Source organism: Acinonyx jubatus, chromosome A2 (genome assembly GCF_027475565.1).
Source record: "Acinonyx jubatus isolate Ajub_Pintada_27869175 chromosome A2, VMU_Ajub_asm_v1.0, whole genome shotgun sequence".
Lineage (NCBI taxonomy): Eukaryota > Metazoa > Chordata > Mammalia > Carnivora > Felidae > Acinonyx > Acinonyx jubatus.
Genome location: NC_069383.1, coordinates 102,292,249 through 102,318,633, shown reverse-complemented (window position 1 = coordinate 102,318,633; position 26,385 = coordinate 102,292,249). Strand labels below are relative to the sequence as shown.

Sequence of the window (26,385 nt, the reverse complement as noted above, 5' to 3'; positions counted from 1 at the left end):
CACGCGTACATCACTGAAAGTTTCATTCTCCTGGAAATTAGTGCATATCGCTGGATCCTCTAATTGTGGGAAATGGCTGTTTCTATTTCTTCAGATTAATGGATCTGATGATTCTACTGTGATGAAACCCTGATTGTTCTCCCTAGAAAAATCTGGAAACAACACAAACTTTCCTACACAAGTTCCGAGATTCGTGAACCCACGTTGACCACCTCTGATTTGGTCCGAGCTTCTCACCTTGTCGATAAAGTGAGTTTTGGAGCATTGGTATGTCCAAGGCCATGTGCTAGTTCATGGCAGACTCAAGCTTGGAGCCCCAATCCCCTGTCATTTGACATGGGCATTGCCTATGCCAGGTGGGTCACTCCATGAAAGGGCGTCCAACAAGGTGGGTGTATAGGTAAGGGGACAAGGGAGGGTCTTAAGCACAAGTAAAGGAGGACAAGGAGAGATAAAGATCGAGAAAAGTACAGTCAAGGGCACAAGGGACAGACCAGGGAAAGTAACAGATATTGGGTGTATTAGCAGTGTTCTCTGGAGAAACAGAACCAATTGGATGTGCCTATATATAGGGAGAGATTTATTCTTTACAGAGTTGGCTCATGTGAATTTACAGGCTGGCAAGTTTGAAATCAGCATGGCAGGTAAGTAAGCTTGTGATCCAGAGAGGAGCTGGGGTTGCAGCTCAAGTCCGATTACAGGCTGGAGGCAGAATTCCTTCTTCCCTGAGGGATTTCAGTTTTCTCCCTGAAGACCTTCAACTGATTAGATGAGGCCCACCCACATAGGGAGGGTAATCTTCTTCACTACAAGTCTACTGGTTTAAATGTTAATCTCATCTCAAAACAAAGCAAAGCAAAACAAAACACCCTCACAGACGTGTCCAGAGTGGCATTTGACCCAAAACTGGCCACAAGAGCTTAGCAAAGTTGACACATATAATTAACAATCGCATCAAGTGAAGATGTGGACACTCCATTTCTACAGTAGGTCTCGGTGATTAACTTAGGTGGAAAGGTCAGTTTGCTGAGGCCATACAGTTGATATTTAACTATGGGTTATGGGTTAATTCCAGCCACAGACGATCTGCAGTGTTCTGGTCTGGCCCTTCTCCTTTCCCCAGGGGTCCTCGGCCACACACCCCTGTCCTTCCACTCTCAGGGCTCCCCCCGGGGCCTCCGGGTGTGTCTGCTCTTCTGGTTGAATTGATGTTCAAGGGATGTGCTCTTAATCCTGCTTCTGTACCAGTGTTATTTATGAATTGACCTTAAGCTCAGGACACCATGACATCTGATCTCTGATGGACTTCCTCTAGAACGGCACCAAGTTGATGAGAATTAGTGTAACCCGACCTCCCCCTAGGAATCCCCACCTTTTCCACCATCCCCTGAGCAAGCACCTGGGCAGCCCCCACCTCCAAACCTTTGCCTTCCTTGGACCCTCCCTGCCACGGGCTGTTAGCCTCTGGAAGTTTCTAGTTCGCTTTCCATGGAAATGCTGTTCAAGTTCACTCTTCTTACCCTCAAAGTACAGCTAAACTTGAGACTGTCACTTTCTTTCTTTCTTTCTTTTTTTCTTTCTTTCTTGAGAGAAACAGACACAGCTCGAGTGGGGGAAGGAAGGGGCAGAGAGAGGGAGAGAGAGAGAGAATCCCAAGCAGGTTCCTTGCTGTCGGATGCTTAACCGACTGAGCCATCCTGGTGCCCTGAGACTGTCATTTCTAACGCTGCTCCTCAGGTCTGAGGTTAACATAAGAGGACTGCAATGTAGACAGGAAAATTTAAAGCCGGTGGCAGCTGTTCCGGGTTCTGGCATGGCTCAGCCTCACCCCTGCGGCTCGCTCTCAGGCCCAGCATGGCCGCCATGTTGCTGGGCCCTCTCCTTATTCCTCAGGACCCTCAAATCCTACCCCACCTTGGCCCCCCCATCCATAGTCACAGAAGAGGGGGGAACAGGTGACTTATCATCGTCACCATCACCTGAGCAGAGATGCACTCTGTCTCCAGGAAATTAGATTTCACAGATTTCTCTCACTATTACCGAATAAATGCTGACTGTCTTAGTTGGAAAGCCCATCACACTGTTTTGCCCCCAAGAACAGAGGGAGAGCCCACCCCCAAGACTGATTTGGACTTCCAGCAACTGATCGCCGCTTAAAAATAGCTCGTCTGCCCTGACCCAGGGAGGTGACAAGGCCTGTGGGTTGTGCAGGAGAAGCCCGCAGCCTGGTGACCCAGTGACAGGAAGCTCCCGTCCTGTGGAGGAGAGCCCGCAGAGGCTTCCCGGGGCTGGCCCAGGGGTGAGTCACACTGGCAAGCCAGACCCAGGTGGGTGACAGGATCAGAGCTTCTCTGAGTCACCTCCCGCCCTCTGTGGGCACACAGGACCTCATCCCCTGCCAGGTGGGCGTATGAAATTGGGCCATGACTAATGCAGGGGTTCCCACTGGCCTCCATACCTTGTTTTCCAGAGAAAAGTGATGTTTTGATTCTACTTTCTTTTTTTAGCTCCAAATGCTTCTGGATATGTAAATTGAGTCTGAAACCCTTACATACAATTTCCAAATAGCTGAGAACATATATGAATCACAAGATGAGAAAACAAGACGCTGAGTATCTCTTATGCCTTTTAATAAAGAGGCTCCCGGGAGTAATTAATAGAGTTTTCCTTGTTAATTTTTCAAAGATGTGGAATTGGATTGATCTGTCATGGAACACACGTCTTAGTTTTTACAATAGTTTTTTGTTTTTTTTTTAAGTTTATTTATTTGGAGAGAGAGAGAGAGAGAGAGTGCAAGCAGGATAAGGGCAGAGAGAGAAGGAGAGAGAGAGAGAAGCCCAAGCAGGCTTCACGCTGTCAGTGTAGAGCCTGATGCGGGGCTCGAACCGATGAACTGTGACATCATGACCTGAGCCGAAATCAAGGGTCAGCGGCCACCCTAGTGCCCCAATTGTTACAATTGACTTTTAAGGAGGAAAACGGAGCAGGAGTTTTCTCTCTGCCTTGTGCTCTTACTGAGTGCCCATCATCAAATGTGATTACAGTTTTGCCACCAGTAAAACTGAGTCTATGGAACAAGATCGTCCGGATCGAATGATCAATTCATTTGTTCAAGTCCCCTAATTGCTAAGGCACCTGTTTGCAATAGATGTCAAGGGTCAAGGAAAAAGACAGAGGTCTTGACTTTGATCCTTCTCCCTCAACTATTTGTTCTATGAAAGCAGGAATTTGCCTGTTATTCACCAAACGCGGTAAACACTCAGAAAGATTTGTTACATAAACGAATGACAATGGCTGATTCGAAGCTGGTGTGCGGGAGGGTGCATCTTTCTCTTTCGCTCTCTGTTTTATGAAGGAGCATCAGACGACTCCTGAGAGACGGTGAGGATTTGCAGTCTGGTCCACTGGCACGTGTCCAGTCCTGTGAGAGCCCTTGCCTTACCCCGGGGGGCCTCCTTCTCGCTTCCAGACGGCCCATCGCTTCCCAGTGCTCTCATGCCTGCCTCCCCTGTTCCCCCAGCCTCAAATCTCAACCATCTGAATCTTCATTTCTTTTTTTTTATTTTAATTTTTTAATGTTTATTTTTGAGAGACAGAGAGAGAGAGAGAGACTGAGCGCGAGCAGGGGAGAGAGAGGGAGACACAGAATCCAAAACAGGCTCCAGGCTACGAGCTGTCAGCACAGAGCATGATGTGGGGCTCGAACTCATGAACCAGGAGATCGTGACCTGAGCCACGGTCAAACGCTTAACCAACTGAGCCACCCAGGCTCTCCCCACGTCTTCATTTCTAAAGTCTACTCGTTGCCTGTTTCACGCTTACATTTTCTTTCCCCTCAAATTTGCTGAGATCTCTCCTTTCATCGTTTCACCCATAATTGGAATCCTTTCCTGAATGCCCGGATGTGTCATCCTAGGGCTGGGCATTCTGCGTCTGTGCCCTCTCTTAGCGCAGATGACACACGGGAGCAGGGAGGGCAGGTGCACCTGGGCTGTGCACGGTGGCCTGCGTTTGGACTTCACGACACATGTGCATTTTTGGTTGGATGGTGGGGTTTGAACTTTGACCTCTTCTAGTAAGAACTCACATCTCCTCCCAGGAAGGAATGATTTGTGATGCCTCCGAAACAGAGAGGAGTCATGAAGAAAGTGCCGTCATCTTGGAACTTTATGGGTTGACTCTTCCTTAGCAGTGGTGACGTTGGATAAATTAACTCAGCCTCTTGCGTCTCGAGGTCTTTCAGGGTGACGTGGAAACACTAACACTCACCCAACAGGGCGACGTGTGGATGAGACGGGAGAACATTCGCAGAGCCAGCCGAGTGCCCGGCTCCCTGTCTGCCCTGCCCCTGCAGGGCCCAGGGCCCCACGGCTGTGCCGCCTGACGCCGAATTGCACCGGGAAAGAACACAAGGCTTAGCCCAGATAAGCCAGTAGGGAGGCCAGATGTCATCTCTGAGGTTTTTTAACTGAGTGGAACATTTTATGCAGGAAAACAAGGTAAAAATTTCCCAAGGGGTTTCTACGAGATTTCCAGCACTTCCTAAATTAGCCCTGACCAGTAAAACCACGAGAGCAGACTTCCTGGCAGGGCCTGGCACTTCCATTTCCAGTCCCAACCGAAAGCAGGAAGCATTGAGACAAGTAATAATTCAACTCTTCGGTTGGCTTCCAAAATTATCCACATTCAGGTCCCTTGGCATTTGCACCAAAGGTCAGGAGTTACGATTTTATCCGTCCCAGGTTATCGACTCGCGTTTGACCGAGCCAGTTGTACACTCACCGTAGCTGATGGAGATACTTCTGTGTGTTCGTCATCACCCCTAGAGATGCTGTGACAGCAGGAGCCCCTGCAAACCTGAGCCTATACACCATCCACCTGGCAAGACAACGGGAGAAACGGGATTCAGACCGCCTGAATACAGTTCCCGGCTCTGTCGCGGATTAGCTGTGCCACCTGAAGCAAACTGTTTAAATTTTTAAGTCTTGGTTTTCTGTTCCGGAGAGCAAAGAAGCTCCACACTCGTTAGGATGGTCAGAATAACAAATACAAAGTAAAATAAAATAAAATAAAATAAAATAAAATAAAATAAAAGACAAGCGTGGTGACGATGTGGAGAAATTAGAATCTTTTCATTGCTGGTGGGTATGTAAAATGCACACCTGCCATGGAAAACAGTTTTCCATACAGCAGTTTTTCTAAAAAAGTTAAACATAGGGGCGCCTGGGTGGCTCAGTCAGTTAAGTGTTCGACTTCAGCTCAGGTCATGATCTTATGATTCACGAGTTCGAGCCCCACCTCGGGCTCTGTGCTGGTAGCTCAGAGCCTGGAGCCTGCTTGGGATTCTGGGTCTCCCTCTCTCTCTGCCCCTCCCCTGCTCGAGCTCTGTCTCTCTCCCTTTGTCTTTGTCTCTGTCTCGCTGTCTCTCTCTCAAAAATAAATAAACATTAAAAAAATTCAAAGGCAACATGTTATCATTACAAATATGATAATAATAATAATAATAATAATGAAAACCCAGAGGGCTGCCTGGGAATCTCATTTGGTTAAGCATCTGACTCTTGATATCTGTTCCAGCCATGATCTCATGGTTCGTGAGCTCGACCTCTGAGTTGGGCTCTGTACTCACAGTGCAGAGCCTGCCTGGGATTCTCTCTCTCCCTCTCTCTCTCTGCCCCTCCTTTACTCTCTCACTCTTGCTCTCTCTCTCTCTCTCTCTGTCTGTCTGTCTCTCTCTCTCTTTCTCGGATGAATGGATAAACAAATGTGGTCTATACACACAATGGAAATATGAACCAGCCTTACAAAGTAGGAAGGAAATTCAGACACCTGCTACAACATGGAGAAAACTTGAGTTACATTAGTGATGTAAGCTAGTCACAGAAAGACAAATACTGTATGATTCCACCATGTGAGCTGCTTAGAGTAGTCACATCCATAGGGACAGAAACGAGCATGGAGGGCACCAGAGACAGGAGGGGGGGTGGGGAGGTAGCATTTAATGGGGACAGGGTCTCAGTTTGGGAAAAAAAAGTCCTGGGGATGGATGGTGGAGATGGTCGTACAACAATGTGAATGTACTTAATGCCACAGAAATGCACACTTGAAAATGGTTGGAATAGTAATTTCATGTTATGTGTATTTTAGCACATTTTTTTAAAATGGGGAAACTCCCTGTTTTCATAAACAGTGCTTAACCATTACTGTTCTTCTGTACCCAAAATTCTGTTATAATTCCATCTTGGATTCTAGGCAAAGCGCATGTGTCCGTACTACGTGGTCGCGCGATGCGTCACCTTGCTGATTTGGCAGATTTCAGCACATAGAAAACTCTGGCTCTGTCGTTAAGGACACAATCCTTCTCTAGCAGGTGCTCAGCAATAGTGACCCAATGCCCGAAGTTCATCCTGGCCTCTGGACACCTGGCTGCTCTGTGAAGCTTCCTCAGACCTGGAGACCCAGACCCTCCTCTGGGAGCTTTGAGCACCCAGCCTTGTCTGGAGCAGGTCAGGACACCCTCAGTAGGTTTGTCTCACCAGATTTCTTCAACTCCTTTCCTTTCTCCCTTTTTTTTTTTCTGTTCCTCTTGGCTTTATCTGAATAACTCTATGTCCTGCAATGCTTTGATCACAGATCAACAGGTGTTCCCCCTTTGTCACACAGATTTACTTAGGGTGGCCAAGGGTATAGGTCCAGGCTGTGATCGTGATCAGGAGATCCGGGAGGTCGCAGTACCAGTGATGGAATGGGCAGTCCCAGCGGGCGGGGGGCGGGGGGGCAACACCCTTGTGGAGAAAGACTCGTGATTATAGAATTGCCAGGTAGTTGATACTCAATCATGACTTCACTTCCCTTTGGAAAACGTTACAATCCTTTGAGTCTGGCAGACAGTCACAGACATTTGGAAACACGTGGAAATTTCCCATGATGTCATTTGATGAAGCCAAATAACATCTATATATATTTTTTATTTTTGCCGTGAATTATCAGTTACACCTTCATGTGTGTTCGTTCTTCACGGATGGAGGTGTCCTCCTTGGAAGGCCTGTAAGTCGTCACTGTGCGTCAGGCAGGAGTAGTTATGCCATCCGTGTCCTCTGATGGGGGCAGAGACCATCCAATGTCCCAAAATCATTTGGAACATCTTCGCTGAACTCCTCCTCCCGTGAAGGAATGGGCAGGGCACAGCGGTGTGGCTGACGCACAGAGGGATGATAGGACCTGCGGTAAGCGGCCCTTCCAGGAACCCCAGGGCACCGCATCCTGCATTCCCCACATGGCAACAGGCACAAATGATCTGTGATCCACAGCGTAACGTGATGGTATGGTGCTTCTGAGATGAAGTTATACAAGATGCTGACTTTCCTTCCTCGTCCTACCTCCCTCCTCCCTCCCGTTCCCCCCACCCCCAGAAAAGCAAGATTCCGTGTCATGAGCTACCCCGTGATGGACAGAAGCCTCTTGCCATCAGCCACACGTGGGGAGAAGGCATGCTCCCACCTCGGCTGACAGCATCACTGCAGATTTCAGCCTCCCTTGGTTGTCTTTAAGCGGCCCAGTTTGGGGGATGGCTGTTACGCAGCAGTGAATAACTAATTCAAACACCACCATTGCTTTTCTTTCTTTCTTTTTTAAGTTTATTTACTTAAAAACAATTTTTTAATGTTTATTTATTTTTGACAGAGCGAGAGAGAGAGAGATGGAGCATGAGCTGGGGAGGGGCAGAGAGAGAGGGAGACACAGAATCGGAAGTGGGCTCCAGGCTCTGAGCTGTCAGCACAGAGCCTGATGTGGGGCTCGAACCCACGATCCGTGAGATCATGACCTGAGCTGAAGTCGGACGCCCAACCGACTGAGCCACCCAGGTGCCCCAAGTCTATTTACTTTTGAAAGAGAGAGAGCAAAAGAGTGCGCATAGGGAAGTGGCAGACAGAGAGGGAGAGAGAGAGAGAATCCCATGCAGGCTCTGCACTGCCAGTGTGGAGCCCTGACGTGGGGCTCCAACTCACAAACCGTGAGATCATGACCTGAGCCGAATTTGGACGCTTGCCTGACTGAGCCACCCGGGCACCGCCCCCACCACTGCTTTTGTGAATCGCTCTGATGCCCTTGGTTTGTGCTAGCTTTGTAGAAGAGCATGGGTCTTGGTCACAGTAGCTTTTGACCATGTGTGCCCGCTCAATAAAGCCAACACAAGTCCAAGCCCATCCTTTTCCTGTAGTGTCCTCAGGGCACCTGTATCTTTCCCCGACTCCCCAGTTCTGGCCTTTGTTCTGTGACCAGAAGAGGTGAGGGCGTGCCACGGATCGGGAAGCCTCTGCTTCCAGCACCACGACCTGCATTCCAACCCCGTGTCCGTGGTGTGCGACAAGTGAGTGCAGCAAGGAAAGAGGGGCCTTCAGGGCCACGTGGACACGGGTGCAACCTCTTCCTCTGCTACTTAATGGCTTTGCAGCAACTCTGTGAGGCCCTGTTTCCGCATCTGTAAAATGGAAAAAGAACCCACAGGGTCATTGTGGGGCTTGAATAAGACGGTGCGGTGGTGGAAAAGGGGATGGGGTGTGAAACGGGGGATGTCTAAGTGGCTTACTGATGCATAAAAAACCACTCTGAAATTAGTGGCTGCAGACAATGACCGGTTGTCATAGCTCAAGGCCGTGAGGACTGTCTGGAGCACCAGCTGGGCTGTGCTTTCTGGGCTGTTTGACCTCAGCTCATCCGTTCAGCTTCATCCAGCTGCAAGGTCAGCGGCCCTGGGGTCACATGTCCAGCAGTTGGTGTTGGTCTCTGGTTTTTTTTTTTTTTGCATGTGACCATGCATCCTCCAGAGGATGAGGCAGGCATTCTTACTCGGTGGTCTCAGAGCAGAGTTTCGCGAGGTCAAAGCAAACATCACAAGATCTCCCAAGGCTTAGCTTCTGGGGCTTGCAAAATCCCACTGCCATGCATCTCAGTATCCGTTATTATCGTCATCGCTCACAGGAAGCTCCAGCTTCCAGAGGCGGGGAATAGACCCCACAAAATCATGTTGCAAGGGGACGCACACACACACACGCCGCTTTGCACGGAGCCTGTGCCCGTATTCGGCCACCTGCCACGAGCGTGCAATAACCTGTGTCTGTATCATTCTTTCCCCTGGAGGTTACCGGAGTAGCCACTGGAACAAAGCTCTGGAGCCTGCGTGACCTCAGCCTACATCCCCGCTTTGAAGAGCTATCTGTGCGATCTTAAGACGGGCGCTTAGCCCCTTTGAGGCTTACGGGATCTGAAACTTCTCTCACGCCTTCTTTCTTCACGGGTATTTTTCTTCAGCGCAGGGACTCGCCCCTCTGACACCCTCTGTTCTCACATACAGTCTTCAAAAGTGAAAATAGAACAGGTGGAGATTGGTGACGTCCACGAATAACTCCCGAATCCCTGACCCAGGCCCCTGCAAGCTTCCCACAGGAAACGTACCCACAGCCGTGAGCCTCAGCGAGGAGCCGTGAACGCCACACTGGCCCTGATGCCATGAGGAATGGTTCCAGGGCACCACACGTCCAAAGGGAGCACGGGGTATAGGTCACTCTCTGAGTTGGGGTTCTCCAGGGTAGACCTAAAACCTCGTTCTTACTTCTCTGACGGGAAGGGGGAGAGTGTTCAGCAAGGAGGGGCAAGAACAGAACACACAACCAGAGTGTAAAAACATGACGAGGGGGGATCAATGTGTATTTACTCTGTATCTTGCCTCCTAATGCTCCCCAAGGGAAAAAAAAAATTGCTCGATTGATACCCATGGACTTGAGCAATCCCAAAGCATTCTCAGCCATCCCAGGGACAAATGGAGGTGAAGGGAAAACTCAGAAGGATCTGGGAGCATCCCCGGACTGGAGGCCGCCTTCCAAGGTTGTGGCAGAGGACCTTCCCGTTCACTCAGTCAACAAATGCCCGTTGAGTGCTTATGGCATTCCGGACGCCATTCTAGGTACAGACGTCCCTGTCAAGGAGGGGCCTCGGCTCTGCTTATCTGATTCTCCTCGAGCACTGGAAGGCCTGGCCTGCAGTGAGCGCAGCTGTCTGCTGGGCTCCCCTGGGGAAGAAATCAGCCAGGGCCTCTGTGCCACCACCCCCTGCCCCGGGCCCCTGGGGATCAGGTGGGAGACACCCAGCTTAGAGCTGCTGCTCCAGCTTATGCCTTCTTTCAGATCCTCAGAGAGGCCTCTGTCCTTCTGCCTTGGGAACGGAGAGCCTCTGTTCCTTCTATGGGGGTGTTCTCCCCGCTCTCCGCCGAGCTAACTCTCATCTGTCCCTCCGCTGTGCGAAGGTCCCTTCCTCGGGAGGCCTGGTGGATCCCCCCGGTCACATAGAGTCCCTTTGTTTTGTGCTTTTGTGTAAGATGTCATCTTCCTGGGTGGCATTCTCGGTGTGATTACACAATCATTTCTGTGACGTTCTGATCAATCCACGTCTCCCTCAGGAGGCTCCCCACACTTTGAGAACAGAAACCCGGTGGTCTCTTATCAACTTCCCATTCCCAGCACCTGGCATTGTCCTCCGCAGTAGATGCTCAGAAATTATCTGATGAATACGTGAATGAATGAATGAATGAATGAATCTCCCCTGGTGGTCTACACAGGGGAGCTTGAGCCTGCTCTGGCGGGGCCAAAGTGGGGTCCCAGGACAAGACTTTGCCTTGGAGTAATGTCCCCTCCTAAGAGGCTCAGGCCCATCCTGGACTCCCTTTTTCCTTCATGGCTTCGACCTGGAGCCCGGTGACTTCACCTCCGTCCCAGGAGTCCCTTGTGCCGTTTCTCCCAGGAGGATCAGGGAACGCTCACATAAACCCTCTGCTGGCTGCCTCGGGTGTCCCCAGATGCCAGAAGCAGTGGCATCCAAGCGTGGCTAACAATTTGGAGATGGGGAAAAAGGACAAGGCTCTGCATTGGGGAAGCAAGTCCACCCTGGGGTCAGTGAGTATTTCCAGAGGCTCTTGGTCACGATGCACGGAGAAGGACGTGAGGGAAAATCGAGCGTGCAGAGCTGTGCCAGAGGCAGGAGAACTTCCTGTTGAAGATGCAGTCCCGTCCGGGAGGCGCGCAGACACGATATGACCTCCCGGCGGCTCTTCTAGACGGTCTGACCAGTTCCCCTGGCTTCGATTCCCGCATTTAAGGGCCCAGATCATTGCTGTGAGGGTCAGAGAACAAGGAGGTGGTCATCGTTTTCTGGAGTAACGGTCACGATGAGGAGACACGGGCGGAGCTCCCGGAAAGGAGCGATCGTGGCCAGTGCGTGTCATTTGTAGACGATGACAGGGTCACAGGGAAATTTAAACCAGGCAGCGTGTTGCTGGCGTGGCTTTGACGCATTTGTAAGACGTCTTCATTTCGGCCTAAGTGAAACCGAGTGCTGTTGAAGGTTTAGAGTCTCCCCTACCTAACCAACCTTGGCTGCTTCGGACCTCGGAGCCCAGTCTCGACGGCCGGCCGAGATTGGCCAGCTGCCAATGTGTTCCCCGCTCCTCTGGGGACGTCTAAGTCCAGACGGCAGACCCGTACTGCCGGCACCCACAAATCCAGGCGCGGCTCTGGCACTGGAGAATGTGAGTGTCTCTGATTGCCCCAAGGAAAGAACAGGAACAGTGTGCCCGTGAGCCCAGCCTGCCCAAGGGGTAGATGGCCAGCAGGTGGCAGTGGTGCCCGAGGCCTTGCAGAAACCAGTCCCGGCCTGGGGACAAACCGTGCACGCCGGCAGGCCTGGTGGGGAAACTGAGGCCGGACACTGGATGAGCGTCTGTGTCAGCTTCCCCTTCTCTGGGCCGGGGCTGTCCTGGCTGACTTGGCTCCCAGCGGGGAGCAGGTCCCACCCCTGCAGCCGGTGGGGAGACCTCAGGCATGCCTGCTCAGGGCGGGGGCGGGCGGGCCAGGAAGAGGGGGCGCTGTTCAAAGAGGGGTGACATTTGGGGCCGTGTTTGAAGTCGGTGTGACTCACCCCTGCCTGCCGGGGAGGGAGGTGAGGTCCCTCCAGGCAGAGAAGTGGTCTGTGGGGGAAGCCTCCGTGGGGCCAGGTGGAGGGTGTGGGGAGGGCGGGCCGCCCCTGCGACCAGGTGGGGGTTGTGCCTGTCTGCATGTGCCCCCAGGGGATGGGGCAGCAGCTCCTGGCCTCCTGTCTACACCCGGGTCGTCAGGGCTGGGCTGCGGGTGGAGGCCAGGGCCCCCTCCTGTGGACGGGGCCTCGGACAGAAGGCAGGGGACGGACAGAGGGACCCCCAGGTCTGAGCCATAGCCCCTCCACACCCTCCCCCCACAGCACCCGTGTCCTCTCTCCCCTCATCCCAGTGCCACAGCTAGCTGTCTGTTCCCGGTATCCCACTGGTAACTCTGGGAACTTACTAGAAAGGTGTTTCAGTTTGTGGCTCTGGGCGCAGGATGGCGGCATCCCTCCGGGAACCCGGCATCCAGCCGCACCCAGTGAACAGTGGGGCACAAGTGGACGTGGCGTGGAGTGCCCAGGGTGGCCCGTGGGCAGTGAACGTGCCCGGGTCCACGAGTGTGAGGAGGAAGGCGGCGGGAGGGGCCGTGAGAGCAACAGCCAGGCCTCGGGGACCTTTTGTGCCCGAGGATGTTGTGCCGCCCAGAAGGGGTCAGGAGTGCGGCAGGAGCTCAGGAGGTGCCTGGCCGCAAGCCCTGGGGTCCCAGGGGAAAGCCGAGGTCAGGAGAGGAGGTCTCCCCTGTTCCCACCCCCCAGCAGCCCTTACAGAGCAGCGCCCCGAGGCTGGTGGGGCTGTGAGCGCTGGGGTGCATCTGGGGGCCCCGAACCCCATCTGCACAAGGGCAGAGTCCACCTCTCAGAACACGTGGACAGGGACAGAAGAGCAGGCCCTGATGACATGTGTGCAGCCTGGAAGGACAGCTGGCTGGGGCCCCTCAGGCCATCACCTCTTTGAGGGACCACCCCCAACGAACTGCCTGAGCCACGGAGCCACCGTTCAGGCCCCGGGAATGGCAGTGAGGAGGCCCGGGGCGAGGGCAGTGGCAAAGGCCAGGATGTGGGAGCCGGCAGGGACCTCAGCCGGGGCTCCTAGGCCGGCTGGGGCGACAGAGGGTGTAGTCTGAGAATGGGGGTGCCCAAGGGTGGTAGGTGGGCCTGCCATGACCAGCAGACATGCATGGCCATTGCCTTGGGGGGAACCAAATGCAGTGCAAACATGTAAGAGAGGGGACCAGGTGGAAGGGGACCCCGGGGAAGGGACAGGGGTTTCCTGTGGGGACAGGATGCATAGGTGTGGGCAGCTGTGGGAATGCGCTGATGGATTAGATGTGCTGGGGCGGTGGCCGGGGGCTGGTAAAAGGGGAACTGTCCTGAAATGCCAGGGAAAACAAAGATCAATCGCATAAAATCAGGGCTGCGTAGCTGCAGATGACACTGTGACATCACCCAAGACCTTTGGCAGCGCCCAGGCTGAGGTTTCTGGCAAAAGCCACATTTCAGTTCATGGAGGTCGAGTGGGAAGTAAGGACGCACGGTGGGGGCTCGTCTCTCACTGGTACACAGGCCGGTGCACAGGGCCTGGGCGCGGCCCAGCCCCACCCGGTCCCCACCCGGTCCCGGTCCCCACCAGCTCCTCTGATGCGCACGGGAGAAGTCCCTCAGATTCCCGGGTTGTCAGCAGCCCCTCCCCACCTTGGCCTTGGGTTCCTTCATGACGTCATTGGCACTGATTAAAGCCAGGCCCCGCCTCTCTCTACAGCCACTGAAGTGGCCTGGGTCCTTTCTGATGTTGGGACATGGGATGAGCCACCAGGGGAAGGATTGCACTGTCTTGTTAGAGCAGAAGCCGTGTCCTTCTGTGCCTTCAGGGAGAGACACATGGCTGGACGGAGAGCTGCAAAGACCGGCTCTGAACGTCGCGCGGTAACCAGAGCACAGGTGTCCCTCATCGATAGGCAACTGTCTGAACTTGACTGTGTGTTTTCAGAAGACACCGTCCTCTTAAAGTGCCAGTGTCTGTCTTTCGGGAACCAGACGTGTTTGAATATCTTCACAGAATCTTAGAAAGGACTTGAAACAAATTTAAGGCGGTTTCCTAAGAAGGGGGGAGGGGAAGCAGGGGAAGACATAAGAGCGAGGTCTTTGTTTTGGTCACAGTAACATATTGTTTAAAAGACAGAATACCGGGGCACCTGGGTGGCTCGGTCAGTGAAGCGTCCGACTCTGGATTTTGGCTCAGGTCATGATCTCATGGTTCATGAGTTCGAGCCCCACATCGGGCTCTCTGCTGTCAGTGGGGAGTCTGCTTCAGACCCTCTGTCCCCCTTTCTCTCTGCCCCTCCCCCATTTGTGCTCTCTGTCTCTCTCTCCTCTCAAAAATAAATAAACATCAAGAAAAAGAGACTCGAAGACAAGAAGCCCTCCTCTTGGCCTGTGTGCTCTTCTCCGGGAGAGTTGTCACGTCTGGGTGCCTCAGCCTTGTGAATTTGCAGGTGCACCCAGCTTGTGGGGCCCGTCAGGGGACCCTGTTGTGTCTCCTGTCCCTCCCTGGGTGTCACGCTCTCCTCCTACTGCTTACACGTTCTGTGCTTCCTCTGATATCAGCTCAGACGTTTCCACACATGCTTCTCACACACTGACTGCAGACAGACCCCACAGCAGCATCCACCACGGAGGGGACTTTGAACACAGCCGGCCAATGCCCGCCATTTTGTAGAAGGAGACATGAGACCCGGGAGGTGAGGTGAACCACGAGGCCCGCGTGCACTCGTGCCATCCTCTTACAAACAAGAGATGTTGCCAAAAATAATTACGTCAGTCACGCTTCACGCGGGAAAAGAAGCAAGTAAATAAAATGATTCTCCAAGAGAGTGACAGGTTGGTCTCCAGGTCTTGTCTCATGGCGAGGTGCTTCCCAGACACCACCCTGCATTCCAACGGCTCTGGTACGGAGGACCCACGGTCTGTACTTGTTGGCATCTGGCATTCCTCACCTTCTTTCGCTTCCACGGCGCCCTTCGAAATATATCCTTTAGGACGTATTGTCCCTATGTGCACACTGGCACTCAGAGAAGTGAAGTTACCTACACAGAAGATGACGGAGCTGGGGTTGGGGTCTTTGTGCCTCCAGAACTCGGAGTCCTAACCGTTGTCCATTCTGTGGATCAACATGGAATGTTCCCTGACCACCCCGAGGAGCTGCACCCAGCCACTGAGCTAGCAGCAGGCGGAGGGACCATTGCTTTTCGCCGAATTCTGCGGTCCGCGAGTGATTTCGTGACCTGAGACCTGGGTCGGGTTGGAATGTGTGCAAACTGACCGAGGAACTACGCAAATCCCTCCCTATCTGTGCAGGGTCTGCTGTGCAAGGACGCTGTGCCCAGCGCCAGCCAGCAAAAACACTCGACGGCTTGACCAAGCAGCAGCTTGTGCAACAGCCCGCCGCGGCCAGAAATCTCTTACCCAAGATTACTTTCGGCCCTGCTGTTCTCGAGCAGTGGAAGGCAGCCAGGCCGGCCAGGGGTGGTGCCTGGGGGGAGACCCCGCCAGCCAGAGGGGGGGGTTCTGATTGGCCTTCTGCCGCTCAGCAGGGGTGGGCAGGGCAAGGCGTCGCACCCCTGAGCCTCAGTTTCCCCCTCTTTAGAACGTCATAATAAATACCTTTCCCCCTCTCTCTCTGCCCCACCCTCGCTCACACTCAGTCTCTCTCTCTCTTTCAAAAACAAGCATTAAAAAAGAGTTGTTTAAAAACTTACTTAATTTTAAAATGTTTATTTATTTATTTTGAGAAAGAGAGAAGGACAAAGAGAATCTCAAGCAGTCTCTGCACTGTCAGCGCAGAGCCCAACGCTGGAGCCCATGAGCTGTGAGATCATGACCTGAGCCAAGATTATGCCCTGAGCCAAAATCAAGAGCCGGGCACTTAAGCAACTGAGGCCCCCAGATGTCCCTAATAGAAATTTTTTAATGCCATTAATAATTTCGGGCACTGAAATAGTTTAGTATTTTTTTTTAAGGCTAAACTCTCTATTTCACAATGTTAAAAAAACAAAACAAAACTTGTATTAATATTTATAAAAGAAGGGCACCTGGCTGGCTCAGTCTGTTGAGCGGCTGACTTCAGCTCAGCTCATGATCTCATGGTTTGTGAGTTCAAGCCTCGCGCCGGGCTCTGTGCTGTCAGCTCGGAGCCTGGAGCCCGCCTCAGGTTCTGTGTCTCCCTCTCTCTCTCTGCCCCTCTCCTGCTCGCACTCTGTCTCTGTCTCTCTCAAAAATAAATAAACCTCAAAGAAGAATTAAGAACAAAAAATATTTCTAAAAGAAAATTGCACACCTAAATCATGGTATCTGATGAAGGACAACTGTGATTAATGAAGTGCATACTTATGATTATGCAGCATCTGTGTGTAGGAAGGAGAAGAAATGAGCAGTCTGCAGTGAAGGACAACATGAGCCTGATCATTGCCACCGCACCCCGTGTGTCCCTCTTCCTCCAGCTAGCTGTGTGCACTCCTGGCTAAGACAGTCAACCAGAGTATAGCAGTTGGCCAGCCTTCCCTTCCTTCCTTCGTTCCTTCGTTCCTTTCTTCCTTTCCTTCACGTCATAAACACCATTGTGTCCCCATCATCTGGAAAATAGTCTGCTTGGTAACGACAAGTTTTTAATTTGTTTTATTTTGTTTTGTTTTGAGAGAGAGAGAGAGAGAGAGAGCTCACATTGGGGAGGAGCAGAGAGAGAGAGGAGAGAGAGAGAATCCCAAGCAGGCTCTCAGCACAGAGCCCGACGCGGGGCTCGAACTCACAAACCGCGAGATTATGACCTGAGCCGAAGTTGGATGCTTAACCGACTGAGTCCCCCAGGGGCCCCTCCAGGCTGCATTTCATACTGGTTCCCAAGGGTCCTGGCTCAGAGACATTCGGCATCTGGTAGAAAATGCAGCAACCACCCTGGGGCACAGGCCTCATCTGCCTCCCGTGTCCCAGAGCCCAGTGCGAGGAGAGGCCTGCGCACTGGCCGCTGGCTGTGGTGGCTGAGGTGGGTAAGGAGGGTTCCAGTATTTCTGGCTTGCAGCAAGGGCTCTTGTGGGGGATGCTGGCGATGACAAGGGCAGGGAGAGACGGTGCCACCTTTGAGGTTACCCTGGACGGGGGAGAAACTCTGCCGATCAAACAGGGGAGTGGGAGGATAGAGGGCCCAGAGGGGTGGCCTGGGGCTGGGCCCTCAGAGCCCATGAGCGAGGCCAGAGCGGAGCCCCAGCTCAGAGAGAGGCCAAGGCAGGCTGAGCCCTGCCCCGACCTGCGGCTCAGGAATGACAGGGAAGCTCAGGCAACCGAGGGGGGGCCGACCGATCAGACTCGAGGCAGGTGTGGAAGGAACGAGGCTGGGGAAAGAGGGCACCGCGTCCCCGTGCACTGGTGCGCCTCGGGCCCAGTTCCTCCGTTCTGCATCTAGGGACTTTCCCAAAGCACAGACAGCCGGTGCCTTCACGGTGGCAGGGACAGTAAGAGGTCTCTGTCTGTGGCCACGGCACAGGCTCGGGCCAGCGAGACTCAGCTGGGCAGGTGCACCGGGCCAGACGGGAGGGGGAGGGCAGGGAAGGTGTGGGGCACCAGGGAATCTGCCCCTGGCCCCCCTCCCGCCTTCCCTCCGGTTCCAGCCCAGTGCTTATCTCTGAATCAAGCACGCATGAGGCCAGGATACACATCTTCTGGGGCCTCCAGAGAGCTGGAAACCACATCCGCACCTTGGCTGCTACACGAGGGGAACTGCCCAGCCCTGGAGGACTCCTGGTCTCCACCAGCTGCCTCTGTTTCCTCCCAGCAGCCTCTGCTTAACGCGGTGGGATCTGGGTTCTCCTCCCTGGCTTGAGAGCACAGCCTTTCTGCTATTCTTGGCTTTTCCACATGCGCCTGCACCCCCCGCCCCCGCCTCATACCCAGCCAGCCACGTACCAGTCCTGTGGTCTACACACCGTGCAGCACCCAGCACTGGGCACCTTCTCTGTCCCGGGAGCTGGGGGCCTCTTCCTGTGTCTGGTCTCAACAGGGCTCTTTCCTCCTTCTCGCATATTCCCTGTTGGTCCCTCACACGAGCTGTCTTCCTTTGCCAGCGTCAGGCTGAGAAAGGGCTTCAGAGAGTCAGGCGTAGGACGTCAGACCCCAGTGGTGGGGGAGGGTCCCCGGAGACCACTGTCTAGGATGTGGCCTCGGTTTCCCCGTCTGTAAAACGGGGAGCTGCGCTAGGTCTGGCAGATGAGGTTGTGAGATTCTCGCTTTGCCTAGCTCACAGCTGCCACTAAATAGACATTAGCTACTTTTATCAGCTTAGGACACAGCCTCGCTGGGCTGGGTGAGGGGAGGGGGTTGCCCATCTCCTGTTGTCTGCTGGAGGCCAAGGTTGGGCCGAGTCCTCATCCTCAAGTCCCTGGAGAAGGTGATCGGGACCAGCGCGAGTGAGCACGTGCTCAGCTACAGGAATTGGGTTCAAGTGACCGAGGTGCTTGTCTGAGTGTTTCATCAGGGACCTCCAGCCTCAGGTGACGTGTGTCCCGGAGGGAAGCTCTGGTCCATCGGCTGCTCCAGGTTTCTGAACAGCAGCCACCACCACTGCGCCCTCTGGGGCCCCCCAAACTCGTCTTAGCACAAAAGAGAGCTTGGGAGATGGGCCAGTCACTGAGAAGTGCCCCGTGGAAGGGCTCTGTCAGGTGGCTTGGAAGTGTCATGATTGCGGCACAGAGAACAGGAGGGGACCTCGCCCATCACGGCCGCTCTGGATGTGCCTCTCCCTCTGTATCTTTTCCCCTTGGCACTGGTCTGTTCCCAGATATTTGGAATCACAAAATCCCCCTTATCTCTCCCTGTGGTTCCCCAGTTTTCCCCCGGGCCCCTCTGAGGTCATGGCTCACAGACGCAGTATAAAGGCTGCTGGAGCAGCAAGTGTATCCCCCCCCCCCACCAGCACCTCAGCCCCTCCACGACCTTCTAATGACCTCAAACACTGTTTCCTGCCATTTCAGACCCTGGCACAGACGTCCAGGGGCTTCAGTGACAGCAGTGGTGATTAAGACACGTGGGTACGTGTCATTTAATTGCTAAAACCTCAACCAAATTCTATGCGAGCAAAACCTCCCCAATTCACCCATCTGATGAGGCCCATGGGGCAACGTGGGTCCATCCATGTGCCCTCCCCACCCAGGGTCCCCTCACTCACTGACGGACCCAGTTGCTGGAACAGGATTGGGAAGTCACGGACGCCGTGTCTGCAGGGGAGGCAGGACATCGGGAGCGAGGGCCTGCCCCATGCACATCAGAGAGCAAGCAGGCTGGTGTGGGCTCACCCCAAGTCAGTCTCCACCCACGGGGAGCCCCGGCGGGGTCCTAACAAAGGAGGACAAGAGAAAGACCGCCAGACCCAAAGGCAGAGCAAGGACTAGGGAAGAGGTTTCTGGAAGCAGCTGGAACCAGGCAGGCCCCCTCCAAGCTTCGCGCAAGGAGGACTTTCTGTGCACAGTGCAGCTTGCTTTCTGACCACACAGGGGAGGCAGCCTGACTCCTGGGTCCTCAGTTCACACGTTTCCCCTTCCCCCGATGCTTCAGGGACAGTGCACTTCAAAGCCCGTGTTCCAGGTGGAGTTTGAGGTTATTTTGAGACAAAGGCACAAGGCACGGAAGGGAAGAGTTCCTGTCCCCCGTTGCTGGACATCACACACCCCACACTGGCTCCCGTGCAACAGAGAGGGAGCCCCACACCTGTTGCTGAAGGAGCTGCTTTGGGGAGAGCAGGGTGGCCCAGAATTTGCTGTCAGGGCCCGGAGCACACAGGGGCGGGGCTGAGCAAGGCTATGGCCTCACCCCTGCTTCCCTCCTCCAGGGCCCGGGGCTCCTGGGGAGCGAGCGGTGAAGACCGAGACATAGAGCCTCTGGCCACATGGGGTTGGCAATGCTGTCTGGGGTGTGGGGGGAAGGACACAGACCCCCAAACCACAGCAACACCTACCGATGCGTCTGCGGGGTTCATTTCTAATTCTCTCAGCTCAGCTTCCAGGATCCTGAGCTACAACATTCCTCGTCCCATCTCCCAGATGTCTCTGCCTGCAGCCACGGGTGCGAATCAGGGACTGACGTGTCTGAACGGGGGGGGGGGGGGGGGGGCTCTGTTTGGAGGCGGCATCGGGAGGGTTTTGGGGGTGGCCGGGCTTGGGAATTGTGCCGCCACGGCAGTGGGGTGGGCAGAGCGCTGGTCTACCGAGGACGAAGGGTCAGAGGTGAACAGAAAGGTGCACACGTGCACGCGTGTGTGGGTGTGTGTGTAAGAGAGAGACAGACAAGGAATCGAAATCACTTCCTACAGGTTCAGGGAGATGCCAGCTGCGTGCCCCGTGACAACCATCCCACTGTGTTCCAGCTTGCCAGAGGCCTTCTCTGCTACTGGCCATCGGTCTCTTCTTCCAGCCGCCCCTGCGCCCGCCTTTCCCCACAGCACTGTTTTCGCTACCATTTAAGGCATCGTGGGGGGAGAGAGCAGGCCCTGCACCTAGAAGCCCTGGGTCCCCACCCCGGTTCGGCCAATGATGCTCTGAGTGACACTGGGGAAACCACTTCCCACTTTGGCCCAAACTTCCCCTTCTCTGACTAGAAGGCTGGGCACAGATCATATGGGGCTCGATTTGGCCCTGAGGCTTCCGTAGCTTTTCCATACCTCTGCTGTAAAAAAAAAACCCAGGCCCGAGCTCCGAGCCCGTGGATTTTGTTGCCCGGCAAGGGCTCACCCCACCCATTTGTGTCATGCTTGGGGACGCTGCGACTTTGGTGTGTGTGAGCTGGACCGGATCACAGGTGTTCCTGTGTCGTACCCGGTCCTGGGGGCTGTGCACCGCGTCATTCCAGAAGTTGCCGGCCCCCAAAATGGCAGCCCCAGAACTGGGTACCTAGGAGACCTCACTCCCATCTCTCCACTGGACACCCCACTTTATATATTTATTTTTTAAGAGATATTTATATTTATTTGTTTTGAGAGGGAGAGAGAACCAGAGCAAGGGGGGTAGGGTCAGAGAGACAGCGGGAGAGAGAGAATCTCAAGCAGGCTCCATGCTGTCAGTGCAGAGCCCAATGCGGGGCTTGAACCCACGAACTACCAGATCATGATCGGAGCCGATGTCACGAGTCAGACGCTTAACTGCCCGAGCCACCCAGGTGCCCCTGGACACGGCACTTTATAACAGCTGTGATAGCAGAGGAGGGGCCGGTTGGGGATGTGACTTCAGGGTTCGTGCCCATCCCCCCATCCACTAGCCTAGGGGTCAGGAGCCTTTGTCCCCACTCGGTTTCTAACTTGTACAGTCAAGGACTTTCCACCTCTGAGACCCAGGCTCTAAAGCTGCAAAATAAGGAGGCGATCTCTATGGCATTTGCTAGCATGGATTCTGTAACAACCATTACTCTGAACGGACCTCCTGTGAGTATAGCCGTATGCTCTCAGGAGACTTACGGTTGACTTGCTTCTCCCATAGCTTGGGGACACCATTCCTTGTGCCTAATTTCTCACCAGAAATCTTACCAGGAGTCAGCAGGCTGGGGCAAACCAGGCATTATGGTTAAAGTGCTCCCCAGCCTTTTAGGGAGGTGAGCGGTAACCCACACACAGGGAAAACATTTTTGCAATGACCTCTCCGTGCCCGCGGGACTGTTGGAAGCCTGAGCCCATTAAGCCTTGAATGCAGTGACTTCCCCGTGACTTCCAAAGGCCATCAGAACTCACGGCGTTTGGGAAGTCAGGAGCACGGACACCAGCAACTCAGCTTGGATCCCTTAAGGTGCCTTTTCCAATTCAGAGGACATTGTGGGGATCTTTTAGTAGCACCCTGTTGGTATTAGCCTCCGATAACAATGGCGACAGCTGGGCAAATCTCTTTGTTCATTTCACCGATTGGTGTTAGAGACAGAGTTTCGATGCCTGAGAGGAGAGCCATCTGAGAAGATGAATCGACAAGGTGTGACGAAAACTTGCTTATCGAGGTTGCGCTGGGTGCAGGCATCTATTTCATTACCTCCCATTTCCTACTTATAATGTAATGGCCAGCCTTTTCCTGTTACCCAAGGGTAGCAATTTCCACCTTAGACAACATATTTCTTACATATCCTTTGGTAATCATGGACAACTCGATGATTTCCCCTTGTTCTCTACACAAGAACGTCCTGCTCTCTCTCAAACAGCAAGGCCAGGCTCTGGTCTCTTCCCCGTACACAGGAAACCTGTGGCCAAAGCTCTTCTCAACAATCTGGGATTGCACATCGCACGTGGCAACGAAATTAGGGTAGTCTTTAAATGCCAGAAAGGAACCACTTCCCAGGGTGCCACTGGGTCAGTCCGTTTTTGGGAAAGCGCAGGCCTCTAGCTGACTTCTCAGGGGGGGCAGATCACCCGGAGAAGGAGACGTCTTCTCCAAAATAAGCACGAACTCCATTCAGTTTGGAAGCCAGACTTTCTTACTGTCTCCCGACAGCAGCCCTGCGGTGGTGGGAGAAAGGTTGTCGTCTGACCTCTTCCAATGATGTCACTAAGATGAGGCACTTTTCAACAGTATTTGTAGGTGGTGAGGGTCCAAGCCAGGTGCACTCAGGATTCTGAGGCCCAGGAGGAACCCAGGTTTTGGGAACTGTGAGCCAGGGGCCAGAGGAAGGGGGACTTCCAGTTGAGAACAGGAGCTGGGGACAAACCAAGGAGCTAGCTGGTGCCTGAGCAGACTGAATGCCTTTGAAAAAACCCTGGGGGTGGGGGGGCATCTGCATGGCTCAGTTGGTTAAGCATCCAACTTTGGCTCCGGTCATGATCTCACAGTTTGTGAGTTCAAGCCCCACATCGGGCTCTGTGCTGACAGCTCAGAGCCTGGAGCTTGCTTCGGATTCTGTGTCTCCCTTTCTCTCTGCCCCCTGCCCCCACTTGTGCTCTCTCTCTCTCTCTTTCTCTCAAAAATAAATAAATATTATTTTTTAAATGAAAGAAAAAAACCCTGGGACAGCTGCACCATATCTTCCGGTGGGGACATCCAGAACTGGAAGCCAGAGATTGGCCCGAAGAGGGACTCAGAGGGGGCTTGAAAGAAAGGTTGAGGCAGGAAGAAAGTGACAGACACTATCAAAGGCACTAAATATTAATGATTTCCATCTTCACAAGAGCCTGGGAAGTAAGAAGTATTCCTGCTCTATAGACACATAGGCGAAGGCATTTGCGTAAGGCCACAAAGCTGACAATGGAGGAAACTGAGGTAATCACTCAGGAGACTGACTCTCCAAACCACTGGAGCCATGCCACTCAAGGTCCACAGACAAGTGGCACCTCTGTCATCTGAGAGCTGGCTAGAAATGCAGATCCCCGGCCCCACCTCAGACCTCAGACAGATTCAGAATCCGCATTCTGTCAAGATTCCCAAATGATGGGTCTGCCTTCCTGTCGATGGTCCTCATGTACTTTCAGATCAAGTCTCTGCATCCTGCCAGGGTGGGAAGTGTCTGTGGAATCTCTGGAATGGAGGCCCAATGAGGCAGAGTAAGCCATGATGCCCCGAGCATTCTTGTTCTAATGTGATAATATAACACAAAAATAAAGTGACAGCAAAATGAGAGTTCACAAAAGTCAAAAGCATTAGTGGGTGCTGCATGGTCCCTTCGTTTCAAGTTTATGGGCTTTTTTGGTCTGTCTCTCCATCGGACCATTTGTTAAAATTATTGAAGATAGAGAGTCTTGGGAGGATACAGGTTGTCAGACCATTGTCTCATTTTGCCCACCTGTCAATACAGAGAAGTTAAAATAGCTCAGACTGAAGGGGAGCTTCCAAGTTTAAATTATCGGAATTCTCACCTAATGGAGATGACGGTTCTGAAGCAGTCTTCAGGAGATGGGGCATCCATAAAGCAACGCAATACGGAGCCAGGCCAGGCCATGCAGGAATCAGACGAAGGATCAGTAGTCCGGCCAATGGCAGTGACGTACCTGAGAAGACGGCTTACAAAAGGGAAGAGGGGGCCAGATATGAGTGGGTGTTTGTTCAGCAGTGCCCAGATAGAAGGGATTGGGCAGACATTCACACGCAAGAGACTTACATAGTACCAGGAATTGTCCTGAGAGTTTTCACAGGGTGCTTAAATATCCTCCACTATGCTGTGCCCTAATCATAGCTGATGGCTACTAATTTGGGCAACATGCATGAATATCACCAGAAAGAAATACTTCTTATTGTAAGTTAACAAAAAACTCCCTATTCTTGGATTATAATTTGGTATCTTTGGAGTTTGTATATCATGAATTTGTTTCTGAGAATGTGGTTACTTTGAGATGCATTGACAAAATTGATACCTTCACCCTTGACCTGGAAATGACATCAAAGGACAGAGTAGCCAAACCCGGTGATCAGTGGGCCTCTTTTCCTGACACAATACTGGATCTTTCCCACTACTTTCTTCAAATTCACTTAATCATCTATACCCAAATGCCTGCTCCCTAGCCCATCCTTAGTTCTTAAACCAGTTTTCACTGAGATACCCAGTACTTAAAGTTCTGCAACCATTCCCTTCTTCCCACCCAAGTAGGCAGACTTTAGTATCATCACTCTCCCAACTGCGCTAAATGGGAAGTTCTTGTTTGGGTCCCCAGTGGCTGCTTCTCCCTGCCCTGTGCACACTAGTCTGTGGACAGTGATCCTGGGTCCCATCTCAGTCCCATCCTGTCCTCCAAACCCTTTGTTTACATCAGAGCTTACACCTCTGGAGTTTGAAGCCTGGCCTCTGAGCACCTCACAAGGTGGCTGAACCTAGTCTCTAGAAACCAGTTTTCCAGACGTTTCCATCCCACCTGGCTCACGGTCTACACCCCATCTACCACTGAATCCTAACACCTCTTGCTTTTCCCACTCAGAAGGCTGACAGTGTTTCTAAAACCCTGATGGAGACATGACCTTAGACACTCTTGTCCAGCCTCCCTGCCCCAGACGACATCCTCAGCCTTATACGTTCTTCCAAATTTGCTTATTTTACTGGACAGACAAAGCACCACCCAGACTCTCCTCTCTACCTCCCTACATGAGGAAAGCGGATTAGTGACAGCTTGGTGTAGAAAAGTATGACACACGTCATGAGGGCGAATTAGGAAAGGGTAGAGGAGTACCTCCAAATAGAGGAAGTGGGGTAACACTGGCAGGGGCTAGGCAATCGCAAAGTTCAGCAGGAAATGGAAAGGAGATTAGTTTGTGGGGAGGCACCCAGATGGAAAGTGAGGAGGGGTGTGGCTGCCTGAACAGTAAGGCTCTCACTGGGAGCTCGGGGCCCCTTCCTCAGTGGGAAGGGTGGTGGAGAGACTCTTCCTGTAGCTCTGCACCAAAGTACATTCATCTGTAGCTTGCAAGAAGAAAACCAAACAGCCCATTGGGAACCCATAAGATGTCCAGCTTCAAATCTATATCACAACTACTATGAAAGGGGCAAACAGGCAACATAAGATGGCAAAGTGACTTCCACATCCTATTTCATTTTTTAACCCAGTACCACGATGTCATAGACCTGAGCTATCCAGATGGTCTCTGTGAACTATCTCATAATGCAAAAGTAGAGTTTTGCTTAATCATACACACACAGAGAGGTACGTTTACGTGTTTTTATGTTGTGTGTGTGTGTGTGTGTACACAATTTGCATTGGAGGAATTAAGTCAATAATACCTTGTCGTTATGACCTCAGAAATGTTGGCAGTGCTAGCATCTCGCTTCAGTTGCTAATTCCAGTTACAGTAGTGATTAGAAAAGGAATCCTAACATTTACTGGAATCTGACTTTGGCAAACATAATGAGTCAGGCCCATGTTAGTTTTAAAAGGCTTTTCATAGACCATTCCTTAAATACAAAGGAACAAAGTGGATGGAGAAAGTCAGTCCATACAAAGGTGCATTCTTCCCCTGATGTCAGCATTACAGCAGATCTCACACAGCTACAAAGCTTAATTTCTGGCTCTTTAGCCAATTCAAAACTTAATTTTATAAATGGGATAGAATGGATTAAGGAAGCCTTAAAAGTAAGTGTCAAAGATAAACATGAAATCCAGTATACCCTTTCTCACTCTTTCTGCCTTGCCCTGTCATTTGAAGAAATCTCCCTGGTTGGTTGGTTAGGAAATTTGGAACCCAGTCTGTCTTTGTTCTTTACCCTCTGAATTCTAAAATCTCTATTGTTACAAACAAAGAAAACAGACTAATATTTCTTATGAATATAGCTGCAAAAATATTTAATAAAATACCAGCAAATCCCACCTAGCAATATATTAAATAGATTATGAATCATGTGTACATACTCCGCCTGGGATTTATCCTGAGAATGCAAGGTTGGTTTGACATTTGAAAAATCAATCAGTGTAATACAATATATCAATAAAAT

At 52.4% G+C, this 26,385-nt stretch overlaps 1 long non-coding RNA gene across 2 annotated transcripts; it reads right to left on the bottom strand.

Annotated features, from left to right (window-relative positions):
- Positions 1–22,987: 22,987 nt before the first annotated feature.
- LOC113595560 (uncharacterized) lies at positions 22,988–26,125 on the bottom strand. Of its 2 annotated transcripts, none has more exons than XR_008296500.1 (3): positions 26,062–26,125; positions 23,828–23,971; positions 22,988–23,489 (listed from the first exon to the last, which is right to left on the bottom strand). It is a non-coding gene; the product is annotated as an uncharacterized LOC113595560 (long non-coding RNA). The 2 variants fall into 2 exon arrangements; XR_003416075.2 differs by lacking the exon at positions 22,988–23,489 and adding an exon at positions 23,617–23,754.
- Positions 26,126–26,385: the final 260 nt, after the last annotated feature.